This window comes from Sus scrofa, chromosome 2 (assembly GCF_054392235.1).
Source record: "Sus scrofa isolate SSC_HxYL_T2T_F1_AM1 chromosome 2, Sscrofa_HxYL_maternal_Yorkshire_Landrace_v2.0, whole genome shotgun sequence".
Taxonomy (NCBI): Eukaryota; Metazoa; Chordata; class Mammalia; order Artiodactyla; family Suidae; genus Sus; species Sus scrofa.
Genome location: NC_139384.1, coordinates 143,448,803 through 143,460,982, shown reverse-complemented (window position 1 = coordinate 143,460,982; position 12,180 = coordinate 143,448,803). Strand labels below are relative to the sequence as shown.

Below are 12,180 nucleotides of genomic sequence, written 5' to 3'. Positions count from 1 at the left end.
GAGCCTCTCAGACTGAGTGAACTAAGTCAGAAAGACAAAGACAATTACCATATGATATCACTTATATCTGGAATCTAATCTATGGCACAAATGAACACTTCCACAGAAAATAAAATCATGGACTTGGAGAATAGACTTGTGGTTGCCAAGGCGGAGGGGGAGGGAGTGGGTTGGTTTTGGAGCTTGGGGTTAACAGATGCAAACTATTGCCTTTGGAATGGATTAGCAGTGAGATCCTGCTGTGTAGCACTGGGAACTACGTCTTGTCACTTATGATGGAGCATGGCAATGTGAGAAAATAGAACGTGTACATGTATGTATAACTGGATCACCATGATGTACAGTAGAAAAAAACTATATTGGGGAAATAACAAATAAATAAATAAATAAAGGAAAAAAGTATCAGCATATTTTTTCAAGATATTTACATAATTTTCACTGCAGTATAAATGGTCAAATGTAAAAATCTGTAAGTTTACGTTAAAATTTTTATTTCACAATGAAATAGTTTTCTAAATATTTATATAATACACATTAATGTAAATTAATAATTCATATTAGTTAAATGTTAATGTTCAACATTGCTCAGATATTTAAAGCCAATAATCACAGATGCCACTACCTGAAAAGTAAATGTTAACTAACAGGGTAAAAAGTACAGTAGGATACTAGCTGAGCTTCTCTGGTTATTCATACCATAGGAAGGATGAAATATTTTATTAGAGGACCATGGAATTTAGTAACTTGGGATAAGTTTGAATTTTGGACAAAATTGTAAGAAATTATCATTTGTGGAGGCCATTGTGTCTAGGGAATGTCTCTTTCTTGAGCTTTCATTTTTTTTTTTTAGTGAAATATGTTATTAACATATTTATCAACCAAGTATGCAAGAATTACATTTCTACAATAGGTAACAAATTTGCAGGAGCAAGACTATTTTTAATTGGATCATTCCTATCTCTGTTAAGCTTTCCTCAAAATAATTAAAAAATAAAGCATTTACCCAGAGGATAAAATGTTCAAGCAGGAATGGCAAGATAAATATAAGAGAGAAAAAGAGAAGAACTACTGTTTGATTCAATAAATTGTCTGGCATACTTATATGTTTTCCATTATGCATAAGGTGTCTCAAAGGATTATGAAAATGAGATGGAATCAAAATGAGTGCTCTCTTCTCACAGCAAATGACTTTTTAATACAGCAGTTAATTGAACTGTTTTCCTCCAAAAAGGCCACAGATAATATTATTAACTATCGAAAGCTGCCAGGGGTTGAGAGGTAGAGGAAACAAGGAGATGTTGGGCAAAGGCTACAAACTTCCAGGTGTAAAATGAGTAAATTCGAGGGATCTAATGTACGGCATGCTGTAATATTAATAACACAGTATCATATACAATTGAAATTTGCCAAGAGAGTAGATCTTAAGTATTCTTGCCACAAAAGAGTTACCTATGTGATATGATTCATGTGCTAACTAACTTGATTATGGTAATCATTTCACAAAGTGCACATACATCAAACCATCATGTTGTACACGTTAAATGTATACAAATTTTAGCTATCAATGATATCTCAATAAAGCTGGAAAATGGTGAAAGTAATATGTAATTCAACATATCACTATTCTACAGTCCTCTGTAATCTCTGATGTACCAGTCAAGAAAAACTTTCCAAAGTATCCATACTCAGGACAGGAAAAGGCACTTGCCACTTTTGAATTAGGTTGATTCTTATAATTACATGTGAGAAAAATGAACCTCTTAAAACATCAAATTTCATCCATTAATTTCAAATTTCACCTCCTAATTTAAAAGTGACCTCTGTTTGTCAGTGAAGTGTCTATAAAAATACATCTAAAACTAGCCTTTGCTCATTTTTGAAATGAGAGAAGTGAAGTGTGAAAGAATACTGCAAGTTTTTGAGATTTCATGAAAAGAACAGTCAAGTTTTCTAAGAAAGGTAAAGGCTACTCTAAGACATGCCTGTTTCTCATAGTTTGGTTTATGATTAAATTAAGCAACACAAAAGATCAAATCAACTATGCCTTGATGTAAAGCCAGTCAGTTTAAAATTTTAACAAATTTTGTAATGTACATGTAAACAAAATCTGTGCTTAAATACTCAAAATTAAACAGATATCTGAAATGAGAATGTTATATACATGGATGGCCAAATCAAAAGAGAAATAACTCAAATCGTAATAAAATTCTCCTTCTGGTTAAAATTTTCAGGTGATTGAAATGGAAAAAGCTTTCTAGACTAAATAGTCCTACGACTGCATTTTTTTGTTTTGTTTTAGTGTAGAGTCAGTGTACATTTGACCTTTATTAATCACAAGATCCAAGAATCGGTCCCTTCATTTAAAATGGAAATTCAATCCAATCAGTGTTATTACCTCTGCCATTCAATCTCTTGCAGAAACAGTAGTAGCGAAAACACCATGTTAGCAATAAGTGGAAAATAAACCACACTAGGTGAGGTAGGAAAAAGGATAAATCTTAACATGTATACATTTAGTTTTCTCTCTTCTATAGAACCTTAGCGAACAACTGTATTCTCATGAAGCAATAAGAATTCTGTGGTAATAACAGAATTACATTATTGAAAGACACACATACTGGATTTTAATCTTTCTGTTTCAAACCTGCTCCTCATTCTGGGACAAGTCTTATTGTGATTCTTCTGCTTGCTATGAATCAAAAATTTTAGGACCCTAATAGATAAGAAACAATGAAAGGATTTATATTTCTCCCTACTCCCTATTAAAAACAATGTGTAAACCACATTCAGCTATTATTCATGACGCTCTCCACCATCTATGGCTAGTCATAGCAAATTCAGTGATCTGTGCGGCCTTAGGCCACAAGCTGTTGCTGTTTTGATATGGTGGGGGCAGGTAAAATAAGGAGGTGGGGATCATATCCTCCGTCTGCCTGAATAATTGAACTCAAAAAACCAGCGTATATGCACAACTTGTCCGGGGTCTAAGATAATAGAGGTAAGGCAAGTGGGAGAATTCATATACTGCCACACTGTAGTTTACTGTAAAGCCCTAAGGAATTTCCTAAACAGAAAAAATAGGTATTTTCCCCAGTGGGTATAGAAAGAGTAATTGTGGGATCCCTGAACTAAAAATCTTAAAGCCAGGGGATACATACATAATATCCAACATGCCTCTGGCAGACTTGCACATATTTTAGAGAAAAAAAAAAAAAGGGAAACTCTTTCTTAGAACAATGTTTGTAATTTCAAATAATATTCTCTTTACTTATAAGAAGGAAAACAATTTATGGCAGGAAAGAGATTAAAGCTTTCCCCTAAATTGCCCATAAAAGTCCCAAATTATAAAATTAAAATGGAGCCATGATATCAACTGGGTATCTGTCAACCCGGGGATGAATTTTATCACACTTAGTAACCATCATAAAAGCACATGTAAACCATCATACATAAGCCATCGTAAATATTAAAATCATACCTAAGTTTCTAACTTACTTTGTGTATTATGAGATACTAAAGAGGGAGCGAAGAAAGAGGTACTTTCAAGGACCAAACTTTTTTAATGATTCCCACAAAACATCAAATCATCACTGAATGGTCATAGCAGTTCACCACAAGGTTAAATTTGCAAGACTAGATGCAGTTTACAAAATGGGATTAGCAAATGCATCTAATAGGCCAAAGAAAGAAAAGGTGAGGTTTAAACGAACTGGAGAACACTTGAAATAAATCAGCACATCTCTCTTGTGAACCTAATGAGCTTACATTATAATTATTCTGTGATTCACTCCAGCAATCCAAAATTGCTTAAGCATTCAGCTAGGCAGTAATTTTATTTGAAATTACTTCTTGTGTGCTGAATGGTCATGGCTTGTGTTTTTATTTGTTTTGAAATAACAAAATGACCTTCTCAGATATACTAGAATTTAGCTCTGTAAAAAAGTTACTTTTTCCTAAGAAACTTTTTTTTTTTTTTTTTTTTTTTGCTAGATGAACTATAGATTCTTAGCACGTACTGTTCCTAGTAGGCTCTCACCAGCTTCACTCAAGCCCAGTCATTACATAACTCATCCTTCCTATAGTCATGCTACCTTTACCTCCTTCCTACCTACAGGGTTGTTTTTTGTGTGTTTTTTTTTGTGTTTGTTTTTTGTTTTTTAATATACCAGTGTACTGCCATTGTAAAGTGAACAACACAGTGATATTTTTGATGTTCAGACCCATCCTTCTAAAATCCACAGCCACAACGGGATTTGAAACTACAATGCCACTTTGGCCAATCCTTCACAGAAGATACTTAACACACATTATAGTTTGGCCATGAAGAAGCAGGGTAGACCTGTGAAACTTCAGGTATTGTTTTAGCACTTTGTGAGAAAGAATTCTAAAATGTTAGCCATTTAACATGCCTCAGAAAGTAGGCATGTTCACTAGATTTTTCCAACATGTAGTGAATGACTATTTTGTCTTAGATGTCACAGATACTTTTACTCATCCACTGAAGAGTATCCAAGGTAACTGCTACAGTCTCTTGAAGTCTAGGACTATATTTCATAACATTTCGTTCTTTGGATTCTTGTAGAAAAAACCACCCTTACCGTTAGTTTCACACAAAAAGTCTCTTGACAAATGCGGGTAGCTTAGTCTCCTGGGGTGTACCTTTAGGCCAGAGTATGCACCGTGGGTAAAGTCCTATGATGCAAAGTTATCAGAGAAGCTGCAGCGAATAAGTCCATGAACAAAAAATCAGCACTCAAGTCTTCATTCCAGATGCTCAATCTTGGGCAAAAATCTTATCTACCAAGGTCTTCATCAATCCCCTTTATTAAATGAAGGGGTGGGACAACATTATTTTATTCTTAAAATAGTTCTTGAATGTGTGCTGTTATTTCAGGCCCTGAACATACAATATAAAAGCTAAGATCTTCAAAGTACTTACAGTGAGGTTACATGTGCTCTGGTAGAGCCCAGCAGAGGATGGCATTTCAGAGAAGCATCCCAGGAGGACGTGAACTCATAATCTGAAAAAGACAGGGTTTGAGTCAGAGAGCCTAACGAGAACATAATAGGTACAAATCCAAGACCTGGCACAGATGCAAAGAACTGGTGGGTGAATGTGTTTGCGAGGATTGGGGTAACAGAAAAATGAGGAAGACATCTTTTGAACTTTCCACTCCTCTGAGTGTTTGCTGCTCAGCTGATTTTTTTTTTTTTGGAAAATGTATTGATGTTTCACTTTCCTGCTTCATTGTTATTTCACTTTCCCACTTCATTGTTATTTCTTAGGAATAGAGACCACATTTTGATGTTCTTTGGAGCTTTTCATCTTCTTTTCCACACTTGTTCTGTAAACCTCCACCCTGCTGGCTCCAATTTTGTGATTCCTCATAGGAGACTCTTCATAAACAGGCTAACAGGAGTGCCATTCTCCTTTTCACCCAAGTAAGGGTACAAAAGTAATACTGAGGCACAAGTCTGCAGGGAAGCAAATCAAATGTCCACTGGCCTTTGGCATAAGCAAGTCTTGGCCTCTTGCCTCTATTCCACGCTGCCGAGTTTCTGTAGCTTCCCTCTCTACTCTCTCCTGACTTCCATACCTCAAACCGATCTAGATAAATGTTATCGTGCTTAAGGGCTATCAAGATGAAACTGGGTCTAACTGTGAAAAGTATTATTGAACATCCGCTCAGCCTCCTAGGAGGCGGAGTTAATGCTCAAAGCAGCAATGAGGTGCTGAAATTTGGTGGCCTGAAAAAGAACACAAGTGACATCACGCTAAGTCCCTTTTATCAGGCAGTCTTGGGGTTTTTTTCCGAGAGCTCTCAGCTTTGTATTTGTGCTGCTTATGCAGCTGCCTCGTTTTCAGATGGATTACTCCTGTGTTTACACATTGCTCACTAAGTAGCTGGCGCCAACTTCAGAGAAGCCATTCACAGGTCACAAGAACTGTGTGCAGTGCGCCTAAGTAGATATAGTGCATGAGGCACAAAGTTTGCTCTTGGATATTTCTGTACCAAGGGCCCTGATGCATGAATGCCTTTAAATGGGCACTTGACAAAAAAAAAAAAAAAAAAAAAAAAAAAAAATTATAGGAACTTTATTCATTTCAGAGTAAGTATGAATAGCAAGAATCAAGACACACTAAGTTTTCAGGCAGCCTAAAAAGTCACAAATTCTCCACGTGCCAAGGGAAAAAGGAAACTTTCATCAGCCTCATTTGAAGCTGTGTATTTGGGGAGTTCTGCTTGTGGTGCAGTAGAAACGAATCTGATGAGTGGTATCTCTGAGGATGCGGGTTTAGGCCCTGGCCTCACTCAGATGGTTAGGAAGCCAGCGGTGCTGTGAGCTGTGGTGTAAGTCGCAGACGTGGCTTGGATCCTGAGTTGCTGTGCCTGTGGTGTACGCTGGGAGCTTCAGCTCCAATACGACCCTAGCCAGGAACTTCCATATGCTGCAGATGTGGCCTTAAAAAGCAAAAAAAAAAAAAAAAAAAAAAAAAACAAACAAAAAAAAGGATGTGTATTTGAGAACAGTCCTTTTTCCTTTGGTTGCAATTTATCCTCATGGTTTAGGTATGTGGTCAGTCTAGAGTCTGAATCAGGTGAAGTGATTTCCTTTTAGTGGGGGGTGGGGAGGAGAAAAGAGTCATTTGTCCCAACACTAAAATATATCGATTTGGCAGTCCCATTGTGAAACACTTATATAATTCAACTTAGGGAAAAACGGTGCCATATCAGAGGGTTATTTTCAGAAAAAGCTGAGAATGACATTGAAATCTCTCTTTCCTAGAGACTTTTAAGTCAAAGCCTCAAATGCCTCAAATCTACAGAAAATTTATAACTGCATTTTGTAATGAAAAATTCATTCATAATATAGGTCATCTCTCTGAGAAAGATACTTAACACTTTTCCACTTCCTCAGTAAATTGTCACGGTGGATGCATCTGAATTTGTGCATGAGAATTTTCTCATTATTAACAGAGAAGGAGAGTACAGAGTCTCTTTAACGTCTAAGTCACTAGAAAATGAAGATTCCTCTGAACTTCCTCTATCCTCATTGTAATACTCATTGAAAGTCATTGCAGCATATGGATTATAGCAAAAAAATTTTGGAGTCACACAAGGTTTTTTAAGTAATAGAAAACACAGTCTAAACTAGCCTAAGCAATTTTTAAAAATCTGTTTGTTGAAACAAGTGAAAAATTGCAGCGTAACAGAAACTTTATTCCCCTTGGTCAATATTTCCCTATTTTCCCTCCTCAAACCCTGGCAGCCATGGTTCTACTTTCTGCTTCTATGAGTTTGACTTTTGTGGATTCCACATATAAGTGAAATCATACAGTAATTGTCTTGCTCTGACTTACTTTACTAGGCGTAATGAACTTCACGTTCATCAGTATGTCATAAATGGCTGGATTTCTTTCTTTTTAAGGTAGAATAAAATTCCACTGCATGTTTACCAGATTTTCACAGTTTCAGTTATGCAAAACCAAGGCATCAGGGGATCTAAAGTACAGCATGGTGATCACAGTTCATAGGACTGTACTATATACCTGAAATTTGCTAAGAGATCTGAAATCGTCTTACAACAAAAAAGGTAATTATGTGAGTTTGACTGTGGAACTATTTCACAACATGTATGTGCATCAAAACATCATGTTACACAAGTTAAATACCATCAATTTTTGTCAATTATATTCAATACATCTTTAAAAAAAAAAAAAAAAAAAAGTCCAGGGGATTCTGGATTCAGGCAGGGCTGAATTCAGGGCTCAAATACTGTTAACAAGACTACATTTTCTCTACCTCTTGGCCTGTTTTTCTCTCTTTCATGCTATGATTTTATTTATTCGGTGGAAAACGGTCAAAGCTCCACATTCTCTCAGATTATAATTCAGCCAAGAAGGCCATGGGCTTGTAAAGTAGTGCTTATAAAAAACACAGGATTTGAAAATTGAGGGCTATTATTGGAAGTAGGTAACCTAATTTTTGGTGACCAAAATGCCGTTTTCTCCCCTAAAATCATTTCGTAACCCTTTGATCTTAGGCATCCAAGCTTCTATTTCATTTTTATAAGGGAGAACCCAATGTGAACGACTTTCTATGGTGTCCTGGGGGTTAAACAGACTTTTGAAAACAGTCTCTAACAAGCTCTTGGCAGAAGGCAGACAAACAATAAGTGGGTATAAAGCTGCTTAAAATGCTCCAGAAAGAGCTAGAAGTAGGAAAATGGGGCCCTGATCTCAGCCTCTGATCACCAGAGCTGATGGTCTAAGGCCAAACCACATCTCTGTGACAAAAACGTATTTGAACGTGTGTGACTAAGTGCAAACAACAGCTTATACTTGCCAAAGAAAATTACACCAGCATTTATGAAACATGTTAATGTTTTGCAAAGAGGAAGAAAGAGTGAAAAAAAAAATAAACTATATCCTTGTTACATGAGAAACAATCATTTGTTTTAATCCCGCCTACCTACAGAGAAAAAGAAGAGAATCAAGGTCAAAGCCATAGCTTCAGGCATGTACATCACTTGGATATAGAAAACTGGTGAAGGTCCTGCTGCGGCGCAGTAGAAACCAATCTGACTAGTATCCATGAGGATGCAGGTTTGATCCCTGGCCTTGCTCAGCAGGTTGGGGAATCAGGCATTGCCATGAGCTGTGGTTGCAGACAAGGCTCAAATCCTGTGTGGCTGTGGTGGAGGCCAGTGGCTACAGCTCTGATTCAACCCCTTGCCTGGGAACTTCCTGATGCCGTGGATGCAGCCCTAAAAAAACAAAACAAAACAAAGGACAAAGACAAAAGAAAACTGGTGAAATTTCCCTGTGTCTAGCAGTGATCTTGAGACTAATGTCTTAAAGTTTACACACTGAACAAGAAAGATGAGAGACAGAGAGTGAGAAAGGCAGCAAGAGAGGAAAAGAGAGATGGTGGGAGGAAGGAAGGATGAAACCACGCTATGCACCTGAGTCCACTGGCAAGTGAAGAAGGGGCTCCTGATCTCCTTGGAAACCCATTCATGACCTTACTTCCATTTCCCTGTAAGAAGTAGGGATTTCCAGGAGGCAAGAGAAATAACTGCCCTGATTGGGCAAATGATTGAAAGTGGAGTACCTCCTGCTATGTAGCACTGGGAACTATGTCTAGTCACTTATGATGGAGCATGGTAATATGAGAAAAAAGAATGTATACATGTATGTGTAACTGGGTCACCATGCTGTACAGTAGAAAAAAAATAATATATTGGGGAAATAAAAAAATATTTTAAAAATTAAATTTAAAAAATAAAAAAATAAATTTAAAAAAAAAAAAAGAAAGTTGAGTACCAATTCCCAAAACTCTCAGTTCCGAGGTTCCAGAACTCAAGGCACATTGTGGGGACAGGAGCAGACTGTGTGGATGAATCAGGGTGGTCCCTCCATTACTTCAGCGGTACTCACATGAAAAAGACTGTACAGAAAAGTGCAACAGGGCAACTTGGTGGATACGTCACAACAGGCTTGGTAAGCATCTTTTTTTTTTTTCCCCCCAGAGTCCCATCAGGCACAATAAGCATTTTTATAAAAGGGTGGTCAGTGTACATGTATGTTTTTGCCAGAGGGGTATTTGAATTCGTCAGCATGCTGTCATAATCAAGTATGGAACAAGCTGGAATTTATAATTATCCACAACAATTTACCACACTTATCTTAAAGATGTCCTAATGATTGTATTTTTTAGGGAAAAAAAAGTTCTAGAAGGACTACTTAAGACTGTAATCATCCAAATGACAAATAATGACTGGTTGAAAAACCTACCTAAAATTCAAGGCCCAGCTTAGGATGTGAAATTTTGGGGGAATTACATGGGGTGAAGTAACCAACAAATACAATTTACCTCTTACTAAACTTGCTAGTAAACAACAAACCCATTCACTGACATTATATAACCCTCAAATACATTGTCCTCTTTAAATTGTTAATTGTCTATCACAGTAATTAAAAATATCTTTTTTATTTACCCTTAATTTCATCTTTCCTAGGGCTTTCGTATTTGTTATGTCAATCCAAATTTCCATGTTATAATATTCCTTATGCCTGAAGAACTTTTTTTTTTAATATTTCTTGGATTGCAGGTGTTCTTGCAATGAGTTCTCTCAGCTTTTGGTTTCTCTAAGAAAATCTTTACTTTGCTTTTATTATTGAAGGATATATTAGCTGAGTACACCTGGATAAAGTTCTTTAAAATTTCAGAAAGTATGAGAGTCTTTAGTAAAAAAAAAACACTTCAGATAAAAAAAAATTCAGAAAGTAAAGATATTGTTCTTTTTTTTCTAAGTATGCTATAATTTATTTTTATTTCCCATATTTAGTAATTCTTTTTTTTTTCTTTTGTATGCTTTCAAGGTATTTGTTTTTGGTGTTCAGAGGTTTGGCTGTAATGTGTCTAGGTGTTGTTTTAATTTTGTTTATTCTGCTGGGTTTTCAAAGCTTCAATGTTTTACTTCACCAATTTTAAATATTCCTAGCCATTACTTTTTCAAATATTCCTTCTTCCATGTTCTTTCCATCTTGGCCTTTTTTGAAGTCTCATCACATCTATGTTAGACTCTTCAATATGATCCCACAGCTGTCTGTGCCTCATAGGTTTCAAAGTCCTCCAGACATAGGCTTCTATTATCTTGTGCTTAAGATTTGGCCTGAGATGCCAGAGCATTTTTCCCACTGTTTCAATTTCATCCTTGGCTTTCAATAGTTCCTGAATGTCTGTGCCACAGACAAAGCATCTTCCAGTTCATCTTTAATAGACCACTAGGCTCATGATGGTGCAGCAAAAAAAGTATTCAGTTCTATTAAGCTTGTTCAGCTTCAACCTTATGCGGGCCTGTGCTGGGCCTTGGATATGAGTCTTGCTAAGTATTTCTGATCTTCCTCTATTTGGAAGCTAAGCTCTACCTGTATCGGTCTTAGGCACAAGTTTTCCTGCTCCTGCTCCAACTGAGCAGATTTCTCTTTTGTGTTGATGCCAAAACCTGGGACCAAGTGATTTTCCTTCTTTTTCTCCAGGGCAGAAGGCTGTTGATTTACCTTTCCCTAGAAGCAGTGGATTTTTACCTAGGTCCCAGGGTTGGAAGGGTTTGAATCCCCTCTCAAGGCCTTTGTGGTTTTATTTATGTGAGAGCAGGAGCCAAAAAAGTAGTTAGTAATTTTGTGTCTGACGCAAGTGGCAACTGATAATCATTTGCATACATGCCTCATGGAGGAGCAGTTTCCAACCTCTGGGTTTTTTTGTGGGTTTTTTTTTGTGTGTGAGCACTGGGTGGATGCCTATGCAAAGGAGCTTTCAAGTTAATATGGCCTCCCCTCTTTACTAAAACTCTGAGTTAATTTGCTAGCCCTGGTTACCTGGCCTAGGATATAAAGGGCTATTGTCTATTACTTAGGGTACATCAGTTCCACAGAGGCAAAGGGAATCAGGAAAAGAGGTTTTCTCATGCTTTCGAGCTTAAAAAGGAGTGACTTACTCAACATTAATAGAGTTTAAAACATAAATTTTCAGTTCCCAGCAGCATATATCCTTTTTCAGAAGAAATGTTAGTGCAATCCCCAAAATCAAGAGATAAAAACAGAATTTTATTAATACTATTTAGCAAAGTAGGATTACATGGATAATATTTACTTATTAGAAAGTAACTTAAATGACAAGGTTAGTATTTGATGAACACAGGCCTTTAAAATTTGGATTTAAGTGGGCCAGTGGGTGGTTATGGTAAAATGTTCTTAATAGTTTATCCTGCAATCTTAGGATATTCTTCAGTTATATAGAATTGGCAAGAAAAGCTTTTTCTCCTTGAAAATTGCATAAATGTGAAGAAATCCAACATAAAATTAGCATAATGATCTTTAATATGCTAAACTATGCCGCATAACACATTTATGTTTTAAGTGACATTTTTAATAGTATATATAAAATGTATTTAGTAAAATTTGAATTAAATTTTGTGACATCCTGAACTACCTCAAGAGACCTAGAATTCATCTCAGTCATTAATTTATTAAGAAAAGGTTATCCATAAAAATATTAAAATAAATAAAATACATAGAGTTTCTAATTAGTCTAATGGAGTAAATATCTTAATGCCCCGTCTCTGCTACCTCCTTTTGAATAAGGCTCAACATCTGGTTTGCTCTCACATTTT

The 12,180-nt window shown here is 36.4% G+C and overlaps 1 long non-coding RNA gene across 4 annotated transcripts in view; it reads right to left on the bottom strand.

The window, feature by feature from the left end:
- LOC110259475 (uncharacterized) overlaps positions 1 to 12,180 on the bottom strand; it is a 531,787-nt gene that overhangs the window by 417,015 nt on the left and 102,592 nt on the right. For 3 of the 4 annotated variants that reach the window (XR_014838778.1, XR_014838779.1, XR_014838780.1), the window contains one exon: positions 4,940 to 5,021. The exons of the other annotated variant lie outside the window; for it this stretch is intronic. This is a non-coding gene — a long non-coding RNA (uncharacterized LOC110259475). The remainder of the gene's footprint in view (positions 1 to 4,939; positions 5,022 to 12,180) is intronic. 4 annotated transcript variants of the gene reach the window in all.